Source organism: Hibiscus syriacus, unplaced genomic scaffold, assembly GCF_006381635.1.
Source record: "Hibiscus syriacus cultivar Baekdansim isolate YM2019G1 unplaced genomic scaffold, ASM638163v2 tig00116945_pilon, whole genome shotgun sequence".
Classification (NCBI taxonomy): domain Eukaryota; kingdom Viridiplantae; phylum Streptophyta; class Magnoliopsida; order Malvales; family Malvaceae; genus Hibiscus; species Hibiscus syriacus.
This window is the reverse complement of record NW_024063480.1, coordinates 70,873-91,455: the sequence shown is the minus strand read 5'-3', so window position 1 is coordinate 91,455 and position 20,583 is coordinate 70,873. Positions and strand designations below refer to the sequence as shown.

At 36.5% G+C, this 20,583-nt stretch overlaps 1 pseudogene; it reads left to right on the top strand.

The window, feature by feature from the left end:
* Positions 1 to 1,184: 1,184 nt before the first annotated feature.
* On the top strand, positions 1,185 to 11,227 carry LOC120188494 (annotated as a pseudogene).
* Positions 11,228 to 20,583: the final 9,356 nt, after the last annotated feature.

Sequence of the window (20,583 nt, the reverse complement as noted above, 5' to 3'; positions counted from 1 at the left end):
TTGAACAGTTAAGTAAGACTTGGGCTGATAAATTATTATTGTTTGAAGGTACAAGAGATTTATAAACAAGATGGATAATCTTAATAACGATTCGTGACAAGAGTATTGCGAGAGACGAAATATAATGATCTCACATTAAAATGAAAAACGTTGATCATGAGATTTATAAACCGCATTAGTGGCGATTATGGTCACAGTTTCTACAGGCGTCCATGAGCTTTGGCATGTAAACTTGAGGGGAGAAATAGGATTATAAAGTATTATTAAGAATATATATATATATATATATAATTATTTATATTTGAAATATTAATAAAAGGCATTTGTACTTTGATTAAATTTTATTTTAGTTGCTACTAATAAAGGATGTTTTCATTTCGATATTTTGTGATTAAATCAGTAACTATAATTGCTAAAAGTGAGTTAAATCTAGAACTATATCGTAAGGGGTCTAATACATAATCATTAAACTAAATTAAAAAGTTGTCGAATTGTTGATAAAAAGTAATTTTTAATTAAATTAAATTAAAATGAATAAATTATATTTATTTTATAAAAATATATTAATTAACATAGATTATAAAATATCTTAGGAATATATTTATAATCTAAATAATAGAATCAATTAAAATGTATTAACTTTATAAAATTATTTATACTTCACGCTATAAAATTAAAAGATTAATACAAATAAAAATAAAATAATGATTTTTTAAATTTTTTATATATTTTTAAATTTATAATAATGTTATATATATATATATATATATATATATATATATATATATATATATATATATATATATATATATATATATATATATATATTTTATATCTATTCCACGTAAAAATTTCTGATAGGTTCACGTAAATATAAGTATGGAGTAAGGTGAGACATGGAAAGAAGTACAGAAGTAAAATGGAAAAAAATATCAAATTGAAAATCTGTATGTAGTATGAGGACTGAAATTGGTATTAAACCTTTAATAAGGGACAATTTGAGGCCTAAATTTTAACAAATACAACAACGGAGTCCAACGTCAGAACCGATCTACATTTTAACAAGGTTCATTCTTGTAATTTCTTTAAAATTACAAACAAGACACACAAACTCCCCCTCCCCCCCCCCCAAAAAAAAAAACCAAACTTCAACAAATATACAAAAGAACAAGGAGAGAGAACTCACCGTCCTTGTCCTTCGAAATCGGCCTCCAGACCTCCAGATCGGACATTCGTCGGCCATGTCATTCACCGTCCGATCCTCCTCTCTTCTCGCCTTCCTTCTCTTCTTCTTTTTATCTCCTGCTTCCTCTTCCGAGTCAGATCACAAGGTAATCTCTCCGTTTTTCCCTCTTAACTCAAACCCTATGCCAAACTTTTTTTCCTTCTCAGTTTCTTTTCCTTTTTTAAGTCTCGCCATTGATTTGTGCAAATTCTTGATTTACCTGTCATTTGAAGCATTCGTTATACTAAAAGAAGAATAAGAAGAAAATTTGTTTTTATCTTGCAAGTATCAGGTGTAAGATATGGATCTCTGATGAGTAGGCTCTTTCTTAATTTAAATTATCTACGAAATGGTTTAAATCGTTATCGTGCATGTCTAGATTTGATGTATGTCAGGATTGGAGAAGAAGAAGAGGAACGGCGAGAAAATATCGAAGAACATTTGGGAAATGAAGGTCGAGGGTTAGGGATTGAAGAAACAAATTGGGAATTCAATCAGGTGAAAGGCACGGGGTTACTTACAGAGCAGGCCGAGCAAGAGGATGGACTGAAGGAGAAGCCCAAGACAGAAGGCCTAGTACATGTGAAAGAGAATAAAGAGAAGAATCAGTTAGTTACATAGCTGGGACAGCTGGCAATTAATGATTGGAAATTGTAACTAAATAATTAACAGAATCTGGTGTAAAAATTTCCTTATGCAAAATGAATGATGAATTTTCTTCTCTATCATCTCTCTCTCGTCTGAATTCTTCTCCTAAATCATTCTTTCTCTCAAACTATAACAATTGGTATTCAGAGCTTTGATTCTGGCAAAAATTTCTGGGGGGCATGACAAAGAAGAACCAGTCTATGGCGGAAACTGATTTAGCTGGGATACAAAAACAGATTGAAGACTTAGCTGCTTTGGTGAAGAAGGGGCAAGATGAAACTAATCCACCTAAATGGTGGGAGACTCAAGAGAATAGAATCACTGCATTAGAGTCCAGAATGGCCACTAATCAGGGTTATGTGAAGGAACTGTTAAAGATTCTGACAGGCATGAATGAGGAACAGGAGCATTCTACTGATGAGCAGGTACAATCTCCTGATACTTCTAAAAATAAGGACAGAAATCCTATTTTGGTGACTGTGGTGAATGACAAGTCTAGATTTACCTATAAACCGGATGAACCTGGGTTATTAAAGACTAAACCGGATGCATGTTTAGCTCTTAAGAACAGTTTTAGGCCTGAAAATCAAGTGGGTGAAAACAATGATTATAGACCTAATCTGTTTGGACTGGAAACTGAAAAAAGGGGGCCAGGAGGTTCACTTAACAGTGCTGGAACTATGTGGCACGGACCTAAGATAGATCTACCATTTTTTGATGGGGTCAATCCTAGGGGATGGATTCAAAAATGCTTGAAATATTTCTCTATTTGTAGTGTTCCGGTTGAGCAAAGAGTAGAGGTAGCTACTATGTATTTGACAGGCAAAGCAGAAATATGGTTTGATGGATATATAATTAAGAAGCACCATGTAACATGGCATGAATTTGAAGCTGATATCTGTCACAGATTCAGTGATAGATCTTTCTGTGATATTGTGGAAGAGTTTACTAAATTGACTCAAAAAGGGTCAGTGGAAGATTATCAGGAAAAATTTGAGGAGTTACAGCCCTATATGTTGTTGCAGAATCCTACTTTAACTGAGGAGTTCTTTGTATCACTTTTTATTAGTGGTCTAAGAGATGATATTAAGCATAGGGTCAAGGCTTTGGATCCTAGAAACTTGTTTGAAGCATGTAAACAGGCCAAGCTTTATGAACTTTCTGTGGAGTTTGAAAATAAAAGATTAAGGCCTTCTTTTAAAACCCCACCCTACCCAAACCCCATATCTATGTCTAAGACACCTGCTATGCCAGTGCCTACAAAGCCGACCTCATCATCTAATCCAAAACAGAATCTTATGGATTATAGAAGGAAAAATAATCTTTGTTTCAAATGTGGAGAGAAATATTTACCATGCCATCAGTGTAAAAACAGGCAATTCAATATGATGACTGAAGAGATTGATAATTTTCCTGTGGAAGTTAGTGCCACTGATGCAGAACAGATTCAGCAGCCAGAAGAAGAAAATCTAGAAATTTCTATGAATGCCATTACTGGTTGTATTGGCCATAATACTTTGAGAATTCAGGGTACAATTCAAGGGAAACCCCTGAATATCTTAATTGATAGTGGAAGCACACATAGCTTTTTAACCCCTAAATGGGTTGATGTTGGTATACAGATTACTACCCCTAATCCTCTGGCTATCACTGTGGCTAATGGCCAGAAATTATTCAGCTCAGCTCGGTGCAACAAGGTAGAATGGCAAATGCATGGCCATACTTTTTTACATGATTTTAGGCTGCTTAAATTGGGAGGAAGTGACATTGTCTTGGGGTTGATTGGATGAAGCTATTTAGTCCAATACTAATGGACTTCAACAACATGACTTTGAGCTTTGACCATCAAGGGGATCAGATTTGTATTCAAGGTCAACAGTCCTCTAATGAATTACTACAAATTTCTGGAGCTACACTACTTAAAATGTCTGCCTGGGATTCAGATATTTTGGGTCATGTTGTTTTATTGAGTATGGAAGGGAAGTCTACTATTATTCCTACTGAAATTCAACATGTGTTGGATCAGTACAGATCAATTTTTGATGAACCTAAAGGGCTACCTCCTCAGAGATCTCATGACCATGCTATTCAACTCAAATCTACTGCTACACCTGTCAATTTAAGGCCTTACAGATTTCCTTACAATCAAAAGGCTGAAGTGGAAAACAGATAGCTTCTATGCTTTCTTCTTCTGTTATTCAACCTAGTAAGAGCCCATTTGCTTCTCCTTGCCTTCTAATTAAAAAAAAGGATGGAACTTGGAGATTTTGTGTGGATTACAGAGAATTAAATAGTATGACCATCAAAGACAAATTTCCTATTCCTATAGTGGAAGATTTGTTGGATGAGTTACATGGGGCAGTATACTTTTCAAAAATTGATTTGAGGTCAGGTTATTGGCAGATCAGAATTAAACCTGAAGATATTTACAAGACAGCCTTTAGAACTCATCAAGGTCATTATGAGTTCAAGGTAATGCCTTTTGGTCTTACTAATGCTCCTACTACATTTCAGGCACTTATGAATGAATTATTCAATTCTTTCCTCAGAAAATTTTTTTTAGTTTTCTTTGATGATATATTGGTATACAGTAGCAGTATGCAGGATCACATTGAACACTTACAGCTGGTTTTAGAGGTGTTAAAGGTGAATCAATTATTTGCAAAATGGTCCAAGTGTTTCTTTGGACAAAATCAGGTGGAGTATCTTGGTCATATTATTTCTGTTGCAGGGGTATCTACTGACCCTAGCAAGGTGGAGGCTATGCAGAATTGGCCTAAGCCTAAAACTCTTAAATCTTTACGAGGATTTCTAGGCCTAACTGGATATTACAGAAGATTTATCAGAAATTATGGCATTATTAGTAGGCCTTTGACACAATTGTTGAAAAAGGATGGATTTCAGTGGACTGATGCTGCTTATAAAGCTTTTGAGGATCTTAAATTGGCTATGTGTTCTGCTCCAGTTTTGGCCTTACCAGATTTTTCTAAAACATTTTATCTAGAAACAGATGCTAGTTCTGGAGGTATAGGGGATGTTCTTTCACAAGAAGGAAGACCTATTGCTTATTTGAGTCAAGCTCTAAGTCAAAAAAATTCAGCATTATCTATATATGAAAGAGAATACCTTACTATTCTCTTGGCTGTTTCAAAATGGAGACATTATTTGGAGAGTAAATCTTTTATTATTAAGATTGATCATGAGCCTCTAAAGTTTCTTTTAGAACAGAAACTGACTACCACTATTCAGAAAAGAGGTTTGACAAAGCTTCTGGGGTTGGACTATACCATACAGTATAGAAAAGGGAAGTTGAATGTTGTTGCTGATGCCTTATCTAGAAGATGGGAGGATCAGGCTCACTACTTTGCTTTGGAAGCTACTGTTTTAATACCTGCTTGGGTTCAAGAGGTGGAAGAAAGTTATCAAGAGGATACTTTAGCTCAGTATTGGATTTCAGCTCTTACTATTAATCCTACAGTTGACAATAAATGGAAATATTCTAAAGCTATCCTTAGATACAGTGGTAGAGTTTATATTGGAGTTCATGGCAGTCTTAGGTTGAAGATTATTAAGACCTTACATTACTCTCCTCAAGGAGGCCATTCAGGAGCTCAAGCTACATATTATAGGATTCGGTCACATTTTTACTGGCCAAATCTTAAAGCTATGGTTGTTACTTATGTGAGAAGTTGTGAAATTTGCCAGCAGATTAAGGTAGAACATGTAGCAAAGCCTGGTTTGCTACAGCCCCTTCCTGTTCCTAATCAGGCTTGGGAGATAATCACTATGGATTTCATTGAAGGTCTGCCTACTTCATTTAAGAAAAATTGTATTTTGGTGATTGTGGATAAGTTTACAAAGTACAACCATTTTTTGTCTTTGGCTCACCCTTATTCTGCAACAGAGGTGGCTAAGCTATACCTAGATAATGTGTATAAGTTACATGGCCAGCCTAAGATGGCCATTTCTGACAGAGATAAGACATTCACAAGTGTGTTTTGGAGGGAGTTAATGAAACAGTTGGGCACAAAGACATTTTTCAGTACTGCTTACCATCCAGAAAAAGATGGACAAACGGAGAGAGTCAATCAATGCTTAGAACAGTATTTGAGGGGCCTTTGCTTCTATCAACCTAAGCAATGGGCTAAGTGGCTACCACATGCAGAGTGGTAGTACAAACACCACTTATCATACTGCTCTAAAGATAACACCTTTTCAGGCGTTATATGGGTATAAACCACCTATTATGGTTTGGCCTATTGAGTCTACAGTACAGACTATATCAGAAATAATGAGCAGTAGAGAGGCTACCAGACAGTTGCTAAAAAATCAGTTGCAAATAGCAAGTAATAGAATGAAGCAGCAAGAAGATAAGAATCGAACTGACAGAACCTTTCAGATTGGGGATTTAGTTTACCTGAAATTGCAGCCCTACAGATAGACATCGATTGCCCTGCGAAGAAATTTGAAGTTAGCAGCAAAATTTTTTGGACCTTATCGTATTCTAGAAAGAATAGGAGCAGTCGCATATCGCTTGGACTTACCTAATTCTTCTCGGTTGCATCCGGTTTTCCATGTCAGTTTACTGAAGAAGTTCATAGGCGATTCCTCCATTGTTGCTACTGATCCTCCTCCAGTAGATGAAGAAGGAGAAATACAGATTAAACCATTGAAAATTATGGCCAGAAGAATTATAAACAGAAACAGTAAACCTGTTACGCAACTTCTGGTTCGCTGGGAGAATCTTGCTGCAGAAAATGATACTTGGGAAGATTACTTGACTCTGAAAGGGCAGTTTTCGGTGTTCGATCCTTGGGGACAAGGCTCGTCTCGAGGGGTGGGTATTGTCAGGATTGGAGAAGAAGAAGAGGAACGGCGAGAAAATATCGAAGAACATTTGGGAAATGAAGGTCGAGGGTTAGGGATTGAAGAAACAAATTGGGAATTCAATCAGGTGAAAGGCACGGGGTTACTTACAGAGCAGGCCGAGCAAGAGGATGGACTGAAGGAGAAGCCCAAGACAGAAGGCCCAGTACCTGTGAAAGAGAAGAAAGAGAAGAATCAGTTAGTTACATAGCTGGGACAGCTGGCAATTAATGATTGGCAATTGTAACTAAATAATTAACAGAATCTGGTGTAAAAATTTCCTTATGCAAAATGAATGATGAATTTTCTTCTCTATCATCTCTCTCTCGTCTGAATTCTTCTCCTAAATCCTTCTTTCTCTCAAACTATAACAATGTACTTTAAATAGTGTTCTGCACGCTTGAATTGTATCATTTCCACGTTTAGGTTTTATTCTTGATTTAGGTGTCGTTTGTTATGCAAATCTGAACGTGAATTATCGATGAAATTGTCGATATATTTATATATACGATTGAGTTATATCTTCTCCACGTTTAGGTTTTATAGGTGTCGTTTGTTATGCAAAACTGAACGTGAATTACCGATGAAATGGTCTCTTTATTTATATATACGATGGAGTTATATCTTCTTCATGTGTAGGTTAGGTGGATTAGTTAATCGTTGATGTAATGTAGCGTATCTAGAATGGGGATGTTTTGCCCAATTCCATTCATTTAGGTTTAAGTACAGATCTTAGCACTTTTAAGTTCTTTTATATTGGTGGATTGATCATTACACTATTCTTTTCTAACATTGGTTTTCAATCATTTGCTTTTACCAAGAAATTTGATCTGCAGTCTTGAATTGAATTATTAGTGTAAGGACTATGGTCCGGGCTAGATTTTCCAAAACTTATCTGTCTATCCCTTATTGAATTGACTTATCAGCTACGAATTAGTTGGTTGTAAAATATTCTTACTATTTTATATCCGTTCATATAGGCTTTATCAAAGTATCTTTCTGAATGTCAGTCATTCTTTGAGACCAATGTTACATCATCCTATCCTGTGCATGTCCTTGTATTAAAATCAGACTTCTTCTCGATGATAACTTAATTTTATAAATGTTCTTTCAATGTGTGTTTGATATTCAGATTTTTTTGTTATTGCATATAGATGGATTTCTATAATATTTTCCTTCTGTTTCTCTAATCTAATAGCTATGGGCAACACTTAGAAACTCTCGTCTTGGTTTCCTTGCAGTATCAAACAAATGATCCAGTTACCCTATGGGTGAATAAAGTCGGTCCATACAACAATCCACAAGAAACATATAACTATTTCAGCCTTCCATTTTGTCATCCGGGTAAAAATCCTGCTCACAAGTGGGGTGGTCTTGGTGAGGTCCTGGGTGGAAATGAACTGATCGATAGCCAAATTGATATAAAGTTCCAAAGTATGTTTTTTTCATTGTTAGAATCTTATTTTGATTGCTGTAATTCCTTTAGTAATTATTTTCCATGTGGTTGACTTTTATATCCTTTCTCCTGTTCTTTGTGTTTTATTCTTCAACAGAGAGTGTTGACAAAAGTACCATTTGCCAACTGGAACTTGATGAGGCGAAGGTCAAACAGCTCAAGGATGCTCTTGAGAACAGTTATTGGTTTGAATTCTTTGTGGGTATGTTTAGCTTTTCATTCTTTTATATAAGAATAGTAAGTACGCACAAATAGAGCTACAAAGATATTGATGCTTGACAGCTTGATTGAGTACTGAAAATCTCAGGATCTGAAATCATTGAATGGATGTTTGGTGTATTTAGGTATCATTTTGTCTATATTGCTTACCTTGTTGGAGGGCTTACTCTATCTTCCTTTCTTTTTTGTTTTTGCCATGTTTGTGCTCTTAACAATGCTGGAAATTCAGATGATCTGCCTTTATGGGGTATGCATAGCCTACTTCCTTTCCCTTTTTCTTTTCCTTTTATCTGATTTATTAATCCTTATGGGTTGTAGCTGAAGAGTTTATGTTTTAACTTTTTAGGCTTTGTTGGCGAATTGCATCCTGATAAGAACAGTGATAATGGCAAGCATGTCCTCTACACACATAAGAGTATTGTTATTAAGTACAATAAGGATCAGGTTTGTAGTACCTGGCATATATATGGCTTCCATTCCCTATTTTTGAATCAGCTTTAGTGACCACTGACCACACTTTAATCTTGCAGATTATTCATGTCAATCTAACTCAGGAGAATCCAAAACCACTGGAAGTAGGTAGAGTATTGGACATGACATACTCTGTCAAATGGATTCCAACTAATGTCACTTTTGCTCGTCGCTTTGATGTTTATTTGGACTATCCTTTCTTTGAGCACCAAGTAAGTACCATTGATAATTTTTTACTTCAGTGGATTCTTTTTTTTTTTCTTTTGCAACGATGTATTTCATTTATTTTCACAAGTCTTGCATTAGGCTGCTCTGTTTTCTTTAATTTTCTGATACATTTTGCAATATGTAGATCCATTGGTTCTCCGTTTTCAATTCATTCATGATGGTTATCTTCCTCACTGGTTTGGTGTCAATGATCTTGTTGCGAACTCTGAGAAATGACTATGCAAAGTATGCAAGGGAAGATGATGATCTGGAAAGCTTGGTAGTAATACCCAAACGCTTTCTTTTTCCTCTTCTTTAAGGATGGTTTTGTTATTTGAAAATTCATGTTCTCCTTGCAATTTCACCTATTGCTCTCAGGAAAGGGATGTGAGTGAAGAATCTGGTTGGAAACTTGTCCATGGTGATGTTTTCCGACCTCCTCGCAATTTGGCCGTGCTTTCTGCTGTTGTTGGCACAGGTGCTCAGCTAGCGATGCTTGTTCTCCTTGTCATCTTATTGGCAATTGTGGGAACATTGTATGTCGGGTATGTTGAGAAGCTAGTTTGATTTCAAAATTCATGAGAGCTGTGAACATATATATTTATTTTAGAACCCTTGAGAGTTAGTGGCACTAATCAAGTGAGACCAACTCAATTGAGAATTGACAAGAACTAAATAATTTTTTTTCATAAATATGAAATTAAAAAGTGTTAAAGTCTCTTCACTTAGATTAACTAACTACTTGAAAAGACTTCCGACTTTATTATTATACTTGCTAGTTTTAAAAGACCAACAAAAATAATATAAAAATCACCCTGTATGCAGCCCTCAAAGGGATCCCTTTTGTAAGAGGACTTGTATTTTATGATCCTTCTTTTGTTGACCAAATTGTTCTTTGGTCTTGACACTTCAACTTAGGCTTTTTAAATACTAACAATTCTATATATTGATTACTTGGTTCAGGAGAGGAGCAATTGTCACAACTTTTATACTGTGTTATGCTTTTACATCATTCATTTCTGGTTACGTGAGTGGTGGAATGTACTCACGTAATGGGGGTACGATACGATCTTTATCACTTATCCTCTCACTTGCATTTGTTCCTCTAGTTGTCTCTCATTCAAAAAAGTTTGATTCTTCTCTTTTTTTCATTTTCAGGTAAAAATTGGATAAAGGCTATGATCCTCACAGCATCTCTGTTCCCATTTATGGTCTTTGCGATTGGTTTCATCTTGAACACAATTGCCATATTTTATGGATCTCTAGCAGCCATTCCTTTTGGAACAATGGTGGTTGTTTTTGTAATTTGGGCTTTTAATGCATTCCCTCTGGCCCTTCTTGGTACAGTTGTTGGAAGAAATTGGAGTGGTGCTCCAAATAATCCATGCCGTGTGAAGACCATTCCTCGCCCAATTCCGGAAAAGAAATGGTATCTTACGCCCTCTGTGGTCTCTATGATGGGAGGGCTTCTGCCATTTGGCAGCATATTCATTGAAATGTATTTTGTCTTCACATCCTTCTGGAATTACAAGGTGAAATTCTTTTCCATATGTTTTATTCTTCATGGTAGCCTTTCACTCTTTCTTATGCTGTACAAACTGGAAATTACTGTGCTAGAACATAGTCTTCATTTCTTTTCTGACATGGAAATTGTATGTTTTGCAGGTTTATTATGTCTATGGCTTTATGTTGCTGGTCTTCTTGATTCTAATCATTGTAACCGTTTGTGTAACGATTGTGGGAACATATTTCCTGTTAAATGCCGAGAACTATCATTGGCAGTGGACATCCTTCTTCTCCGCTGCCTCAACCGCAATCTATTTGTATTGTACTCCATTTACTATTACCATGTCAAAACGAAGATGTCTGGCTTCTTCCAGATCAGCTTCTACTTCGGATATACTTTGATGTTCTGTCTTGGTTTGGGAATTCTCTGTGGTAAGTTTTTGAAAAGTACAAGCATTCGCTCTGGATATTTGTTTCTACATCATGTGGTTCTTCATCATTTCCTTTTTCCAAAATGCAGGTGCCGTCGGTTATCTCGGCTCTAATCTGTTCGTAAGGAGGATCTACAGAAACATCAAGTGCGACTAAACCTTTTAGTTGTTTGAAACCTTAACCGTCTGTGCTTCCATGAGGCAATGTACGGGTCGAGAGCCCGGAGCAAAGCCTATAGATGAAATTTCAGGGTTTGAGGGGGTTGTATTGTTGGTTTGCATGAGATTTTGCTTTGTCTCTCTTTCTTTTCTACACACAGATGTATAATCGGAAGCCTGATTTAGAATGGCAGAAAAACAGATAACATATGTATATTAGACTCTTGGTTTATAATACTTTTGTCCTTTATCTGTAAGAACTTAATGGCTAAAATATCTGCACTTCCTTTTTAGGGATAAGGAACTTCTCAAAGGATTTACTTAATGGGTTTTATTCTTTATTTATAGGGTAAATTATATAAGAGAAAATCGTCTCAGTGACCAAAAATGTCTTATAATATACAATTTTAATCAACTTTTTCCGGATTTGTCAAAATGACCAACAAAATCGCAATGCGATCGCTAATTCGCAACGCGATCTCAATTATTGCAAATTCGCGTTGCATTTCGCGTTGCGATAGTTGGAAATCGCGTTGCGATGGTCTACAGTGTCGTTGCGATTTTTCCAATTCGCAATGCGAATAAGTAAATCGCAACGCGAATTGGGAAAATCGCAATGCGATACTGACTATCGCAATGCGATACTGACTATCGTAATGCGATACTTACTATCGCAATGCGATAATACAAAATCACAACGAGATACTGACTTTCGCAACGCGATTCTGACTTTCGCAACGCGATTTACATAGCGCCATTCGTATTAACGCGTATTTTTTTTTCAAATTCCAAACACGAATTTTTTCTTATAATCGGAAACTGAACCGTCCACAGTAATCGCAACTCATAACCTCAAACCCAAAATCACAACACTCAGTCCCATCTCCATCTCTCACTCTCTACGGCGAAATCCGCCCCCATCTCCGAAGATTTCCGTCCCCATCGCCGGCGAAATCCCTCACAACCATTCATAGTCAAAAATCCCTCACAATCATTCAGAAATGGAAAATCAACCTCCGAGGGTTAGTTTTTTTTATTTTTATTTTGAAATTTTTACATTATTTTAGGTTTTTCATATTGAGATTGATGATAAGTTTACTGGTAATTTCAATAATAGATTAACCATTTCACTTAGATTTCTTATTAAATTCATTCGATTGCTGCCAATACTGCTAAACTGTTTAGCCTGTGAAGTTAGTATTTGTCTTTGTTTTGTCTTTTGGTTGAAGTAATGCAGAAGAAGAATAGTTTAGAGAATGAAAATCGCAACGCGGAAATAACTATCGCAACGAGATAATCGCAACGCGAAATAAAAATCGCAACGCGAAACCAAAATCGCATTGCGATTTTCATTTCGCGTTGCGATTCTCTCGTCGCGATAGTCATTTCGCGTTGCGATTCTCTCGTTGCGATAGTCATTTCCGCGTTGCGATTCTCATTATCTCGTTGCGATTTTCATTTCAACCAAAAGACAAAACAGTGTTGCAAATTTTAGTTTCAAGAATAAACTACTATTTATGTTTATTGTTTTTGGTATATCTTGACAGTGTAGTTTTTGGTATATTAACTTGGTATGTTTATTTTTTGTAGAAATTTTTTCGGCTTCATTAACATTAAGGAATAAAGTTAGCCTAGCCACTACAATTGCTTCGAAGCTTTCACCTGCACAAAGAAAATTGTTTGAGGAAACCTGCTTCGGGCCATGGCTGAGAGTACAGCATCCGGGTGGAGATGCTAATTTGACCCATTTGTGGCTTCAGACCATGACTAGCGATCTACCCGACAGTATACAACGTGGTGAGGAAGAGATATGGTTTCATTTTCCACCGGCGTATACTTGTTTTGGGCGGAAGGAGTTCTGCTTAATCACTGGTCTACTATTCGGACATGATGATGTAGGCCGGTACACTCGTCATATCACCCGCCCATCATGGTTATCCAGGGTTTTTCCTGATGAGTCAATAGAGAAGCCGAACTTACACGTCGACGACATGAAGAAATTGTTTAATAAGAAAGATGGTTTTACTCGGATGAATGACGTCGATGTTGCCCGAGTATGCCTTCTACTACTTTTGTATGCCGGCTTTTTAGGCAGAGAGGCCAGACAACCTATTCCTCAGGAGCTAATATTATTGGTAGAGGACCTAAATGCATGGAATCTGTTTTCGTGGGGTTCGTATATATGGAAAGCTACCTGGACTAAGTTGTCGTCTGCCTTTGATGACCGCAAAAGTTTGCGGGGCGATGGGTCGAAATACACTTTGTCAGGCTTTGTTTGGGCCTTTAAGGTAAGAATTTCTATATAATGTTTTCAAAATTATAATTAATTATTTAACAATTACTAATGTTTGTTATTATATTATTTGTAGATTTGGATATTCGAGGCCTTTCCCGCCATGAAGACATATGCAATAAAAACTTCAAATGATATTCCCAGGGCTATTTCCTGGAAGAGGAAACGTCTGTTGGATTGTGAAGACTTAATACCATATGCGACAATAAATAATGTAAGTTAACACAAATACTATCATATATAAACAAGTTATTAATAGTGGACATTTAACTTTGTTTGAGTTTTTATATTTTTAGGAGGCCAACATTCCATTAATGAGACTGACACCCACGGAGGCTGAGCTTGCCACTGATTGGTGGCAAGCTAGTCAGCGTTTTCTTAATGGCACGAATGATGAGCAGCCTCCATTTCCTCCACTTCGAGAGCCATCACCTCACCCAGAGCCATCACCTGATCGACCAGACTATACACCTCTACAACGAGAGCCATCGCCTATCCCGTCACATCATCGAGCCTCTTCTCCACCATCACCTCATGATAGGCGACCGGCAAAGATGCCATGACTTCTATCTCCCTGTTCTCCACCTCCACGGGATGAGTCAAGGGAGTTACGTGATGAGGTCAATGCCTTGCGTGAGGAGATCAGTACTCTACGCGATAACGATGGTGCATGGCGTGTGGAGGTGTCTACTTTACGTGGTGAGGTTGCCGCTCTACGTGAGATGGTAGTATCGTTGCAGAATGAGGTTCATACTCTACGCAACGAGTTAAGTTTAAGATTTTCCATATTTAACTTGATGATAAATTTACTCGTAATTTCACTTAAATTAACCATTTCACTTAGATTGCTTAGTAAATTTATTCGGTTGCTGCCAATACTGCTAAACTGTTTATTAACACTGTGAAGTTAGTATTTGTCTTTTTGTTTTGTCTTTTGGTTGAAGTAAATTTATTCGGTTGCTGCCAATTCTGCTAAACTGTGTATTCTTTAACACTGTGAAGTTAGTATTTGTCTTTGTTTTGTCTTTTGGTTGAAAGTTTGAAATATTTGTCTTGTTTTCACTGTTTAAATATCATGTCTGTTTATTTACTGATATTTGTATTTAATTATTTAGCGGACCGATAAGGTGGATGCTTTACGTCGGGTTTTTCTTGCAAGACAGAGTTCACGCATCAGACGGCGTGCACGTGCTATTAAGTCTCCGTATACCCCAATTGTGCGAAGACACCGCAAGAAGAAGCCTGACTCGCCTGTCATCCCTCAAGAGTCCACTCCTATCGTTGAAGAGGCCCCTATCATTCCTCGAGGGTCCCCTCCCACCGTTCAAGAGGCCACTGTCATCGTTGAAGAGGTCCCTCCCACCATTCAAGAGCCCGATTCACATGGCGTCATATGTAGGATTCTTGAGAAACCCTCTGACGTGCCGGACATGATGGATTCAAGTTGGCTCTCGTATGAGTTACTGGCCAGTACCATACCGGTATCTGAAGTGGAGAGGAAACAACTACCGGATATAATTCTGGATAACACCCTTTGGGCTAAGACCGCAGTTGATTTTTATCTACATGAGCGGAGCCAGGGGTGTTTCACTGACATATGCAAGCTCAACGTTGATATCTATTTGTTGCTTGATCGGTCTTGGTGGGGCGTATTATTAGGGGTCGAAGACAATGGCTATTTCGATGGAGGGGTAAGTCTTATATTTTTCTTATATTTTAATTTGATTATTTTTTTAAAATTTATGTAAGTTACTAATATATGTTTTTTTTTTGTAAAACAGCATATCGATGAGTGGGTGTCACGTCTTCTAATAATTAGGAAACTTATGGAAAATAAAAGAAATACATGATATACAATTATGCCGACGTCTTTTAACGCCGCTCACTTGAAGAATCAACGAGATGAATCATTTGCGTTGGGCAATAGACAAGCTAAACTTTATCCTGCATGGTGGGAGGTCGATAAGGTTAGTGTTTATTTTAGATTGAGTTTAAAGGTATTCATAAATAAGTGCGCAAATGAATGAATTATTACTTATGATTGCAGGTGTTTATCCCTGTTTTGGAACGTAAACATTGGCTTCTCGTCGAGCTTCAGATCCCATCCCTTAAGGCAATAGTACATGACAGCATGATAAATTACATATCATTGGCTGATTTAAGAGATATTATTAAGGGATGGAGCTCTTATTTGGCTAAATTCTTGGATGCGATAAATTATTGGACTCGTTCTGGAAACAAGAAGCCAAAGAAGCTTAATATTATAGTTAGCAGAGACGAGACCGCACCACAACAAACGAAAGGACCCAGAGGGGATTGTGGTCCTCTCATATGCTTGGCGTTGGACCGTTTGATCACAGGAAGTATAAAGTATCTACCTCCCACCGATAGAGATAGAGCTGCAGTAGGCTTGTGGTTTCGGCATTATATGGCTAGATCGATATATACGAGACGTTGCCTACCTGCATCCGCGTTATAAAAATGTCCATAAACAATTGGTATGTTTATAGGCTTGTGGTTTGAAAATGTTTGGTTAAGTACCTAGAATTCAATAATTTGTTGTTTGTAGGTTTTAGATGTGTAGAAAGTGTTGTTTGAGCAAATGTTTGGTTTATGCAGGTTAATCTCAGAAGTGAGCTGCGTGAAAATGATGTATGGCTGCAAAAGTTGATTCAATAGTAGATGAGGAAATAAGAATTATTGCTTATTTTTTGATTGTTTAATTGATTTGTAAAAGGTGATTTGTAAAAGTTGATTTGTTTAATTGATGTTAACATAATTCTTATTTGTGCTTGTTTAATTGATTGAAATGTAATGGTTGATTTTGTTGATTTCAATCTGCATTATGTTGAAGGCAAAAAGTACTATCGCAATGCGAAATGAAAATCGCAACGAGAGAATCGCAACGCGAAATGAAAATCGCAACGAGAGAATCGCAACGCGAAATTAAATTCGCGTTGCGATTTTCATTTCGCATTGCGATTCCCTCGTTGTGAAATTCGCGTTGCGATTTTCATTTCGCATTACGATTCTCTCGTTACGATTTTCATTTCGCATTGCGATAGTAATTTCCGCGCTGCGATAGACATTAAGATGATTGCCTATTAAGTGATAACAACTAAACAGATCATAGCAATTTTCAAACTCAAGTTACTAATACATGCCTAACTGAAAATGTTAAAAGTTCACACATAAAAATCTACATAATACAACGTTTGCATTTAAAAATCACCTAAGTTAACAGTCCCAAAAGGTGAAGCCAGATGTGATTGGGATTTTAAAGATGATTGCGATTTTGATTGCCTTTTTCTTGACACCATATGAGCTTTGGATTTTGATGATGATCCATATTTTGGTAGAGGAAAAGATGATTGTGATGGCACTGGTGATCCACATGTCAACCTTGTATGACCACTTTCCTTGCACCGACTACATGTCGATCTCTTCTTCTCTTCACCCTTAGACGGTATACGATCGTGACTTTTTGGTCGGCCAGGTAGCCTTCTGTCCATGGCTGGTGGCAAAACTGTTTGTAAGTCATCTGGTATGTCCCACTCAGAAGGATGTGGAATAGGGTAGATAATCTCGACATAAGTCTGTCGATATACTTCTGTAGTGTAGCAATCCATAGCGTATATGTGCTTGAATCATCTTGGTTTAGATGAAGAGGAACTTTTATAACATGGCCACACGGATAACCAGATGTTTTCCATTTCATACAACTACACGTCCTTGCATTTAGATCGACAAGCCCATTTAAGTTATTATCCAGTACTTCAAACAAAGTGTTTGAACATGGTTCAACTCTCCATGACGTTGACTTCACAACACGTTTTGTTATTTTTTTCAGTCCATGGTGTAACACGATGTTCCAATGTTCCTGTAAATTTAAATAAATAAAACTTAGTAAAATATATGATAAGTTACGAATTCAAAGAAATAATACCTGCATTGTTTCTTTTCTTGTAGTACCACTGTTGAATAGAGGCTCGAAAAAACTCCATTAACATAGTAATGGGTAATTTTCGGGAATGACGACTTAGAGCGTTGATTGATTCTGCACTATTAGACGTCATGAAACCATATCTTGCTCCAAGTTGATGTACTCTTGACCATCTTTCAAACCCGACATCTTCTAGTGTTTGAGCACACTGAGGCAAACACGTCTTAAACAGTTTATATGCTTATTGAAATCCACTTCCCGATAAGCTTTTACAGCCTTCCAGTATGTCCATTTGTGCTTTTTATACCAGCAGACCTTGATTTTAGATTTCTATACAAATGAACACCACAAAGTCCATGAAAAGCATCTGGAAAACACCTTCTAACAGCGTTGTCAATTGAGTTTGCCCTATCGGATATGATTGTCAGATTGCTAATAGGACCTATGCAATCCCTAAGATGCCCCATAAACCATGTCCATGAATCAGAGGTTTCAGATTTTCCAACCCCGTAAGCTATTGGCAATATCCCATTGTTAGCATCCATGGCTACTGCTAATAAGTTTACTCCAAGGTATCGACCTTTCAAATGTGCTCCGTCAACTATAATAACTGGGCGCATGCAAGTAATAAACGAACGAATCTACAAAATAATATACATAAGAAATATAATCATTTAAATGTGAAATGCATGTAACTAACAAAAATGAGTCAACAGAATTATATTGATTTACTAACCACAGCACCAATGGCGATAAACAGCAACTCAAAGCGTCCATCTCTATCTGTTTTGATATGAGTTACCGACCCAGGATTTTTCAGCTTTAAATTGTGACAATAAGCCGGCAGTTGGACAAACGATGCTTCTGGCGACCCCCTCAACAATTCCAAGGCATGACATTTGGCTCTACAAGCTTGAGAATATGATATACTAATCTTGAACCGAGCATTCATGTCAGTCATAATTTCATGTCCCCGATATACCCTGCCATTCAAAAACATTAACTCAGCCAGAAAACCACCCAACACCTTTTTGTTTGCCTGTCTATGGTGAGGAAAAACTTGGGTTCTTGAACATGTATGTTTATCAATAAAATTCCTAACTTGAAACATTTCGCAATCTTTTATCCTCTTTGCAATCATACGCCACGTACAGTTTTTTTCAATCATACACCTTGTTTCGAAATGATCTTTGCTTGATTTGTTAACTTTTAGTTGATAGCTATCTTCCACACATTTCGTATACAAAGCTATCTTCAAGTCTTCCTTTGTATCAAAACAATCATCTTTCTTGATACGAATAACTTTTGTGTAACAATCAACTGCTTTCTTTACCAACTCTTCTTCCGGTATCTGAAGTAATTCTGGCATATTCCAGTTATACTCCCGTGGCATTTTCTTTTCTTCGGGGACTTTTTCTTCTTCTTTTTCTTCTTCAGGATTATATGAATTACAGAATGGATGTTCAACATGTTCATTCACAATCATAACTTCCTCCTCATTATCATCAACAACATCTTCCTCGGCAACGGCTGTTTCATCATCAAAATTCAGGAATTGACCAATATCAAAATCATTACACGCAGGGTCTGTTTCTTCTTCTGAAACATCATCAAAATCCGAGTATTGTACAATATCAAAGTCCAGGTATTGACCAAGATCAAATTTCGAATACTGACTAGTACTCACAATTTTTTCTGTTGGTTTATCATCGTCTAATTGGTCAATACGAAAACCGGAATTTGGTGCTGAAAGTTGATTGGGATTTGGATTAGAGAAAGGTTATAGGTTTTGAGAAAAACTTAGTTGATTACTACCCGCTACTGACCCAACAATACTACTTCTAGGTTCAACAACATACAATGTAACATCATCACTTGAAACACTAATGTAAGCAATGAATCGTTCAACATCTTCATTGTCGGTTAATAAATAAACTTTATCATTTCTCTGATAAGATAACCTAAATCCACTTAGGGGCTCTAAATTCAATTCCTTTGAAACACGTAACATTAGAGTTTCATAAGTTAACTTTTTTAATGACAGTTTTAGTTGAAGATTCATGGGTAAAGGCATATATTGTAAAACACCATGAACATTCTCCCATGACCCTCCAAAACACAAATCTATCCAAACATGATCAACATTAGATGATTTCATGGTTGTAAATTAATTTACTAAACAAACGAGCTGCGAAACTAAGACCTGTTGCCGGATGGGGAAGGATGTAGGAACGGATATAGGAACAGATATCGCCAGAGAGAGTGAAAGATGGAGATGGAATGAGTTGCGATTTAGGGATTTAGGTTATGAGTTGTTGCTGCTGCGTAGATATATACCCAAAAAATTTGTGTTGCGAAACTAAAACCTGTTGCGAACTTTGAAAATCGCATTGCGATTCTGTATTATCTCGTTGCGAAAGTCAGTATCGCGTTGCGATTTTGTATTATCGCATTGCGATAGTCAGTATCGCATTGCGATTTTCCCAATTCGCGTTGCGATTTACTTATTCGCATTGCGAATTGGGAAAATCGCAACGACACTGTAGACCATCGCAACGCGATTTCCAACTATCGCAACGCGAAATACAACGCGAATTTGCGATAATGGAGATCGCGTTGCGAATTAGCGATCACATTGCGATTTTGTTTGGTCATTTTGGCAAATCCGGAAAAAGTTGGTTAAAATCGTATATTATAAGGCATTTTTTGTCACTGAGGCGATTTTCTCTTTATATAAATGGTCATTTTCAGTAAGTTTCTCTTTTCTCCATCGATGTTTTAAAAATAATGATTTGGTTATTAATGTTATTGATTTATAATAAATTGATCGTTTGATGTTAATAGTTTGCTATTGTACGAGTGATTGATTTATTATTAAATCAATAATATTAATGATCAAATTGTTAATTTTAAAACATCGGTGGGGAAAAGAAATTTTTCCAAACATAAGTGATCATTTATGTAGTTTACCCTTATTTATATGCATATTGCCGTACATCCAAGTTATTATCAAGGTAAATTAATCTAATATCACGTCATTTCTCGTGTTTATATTTAGTTACACAATTATTTTTTTCTTTGTAAAATTATATTTAATATTATATTTTATTTTTATTCTGATATTTTATGATTAAATTTAATAAAAATAATGATATTATA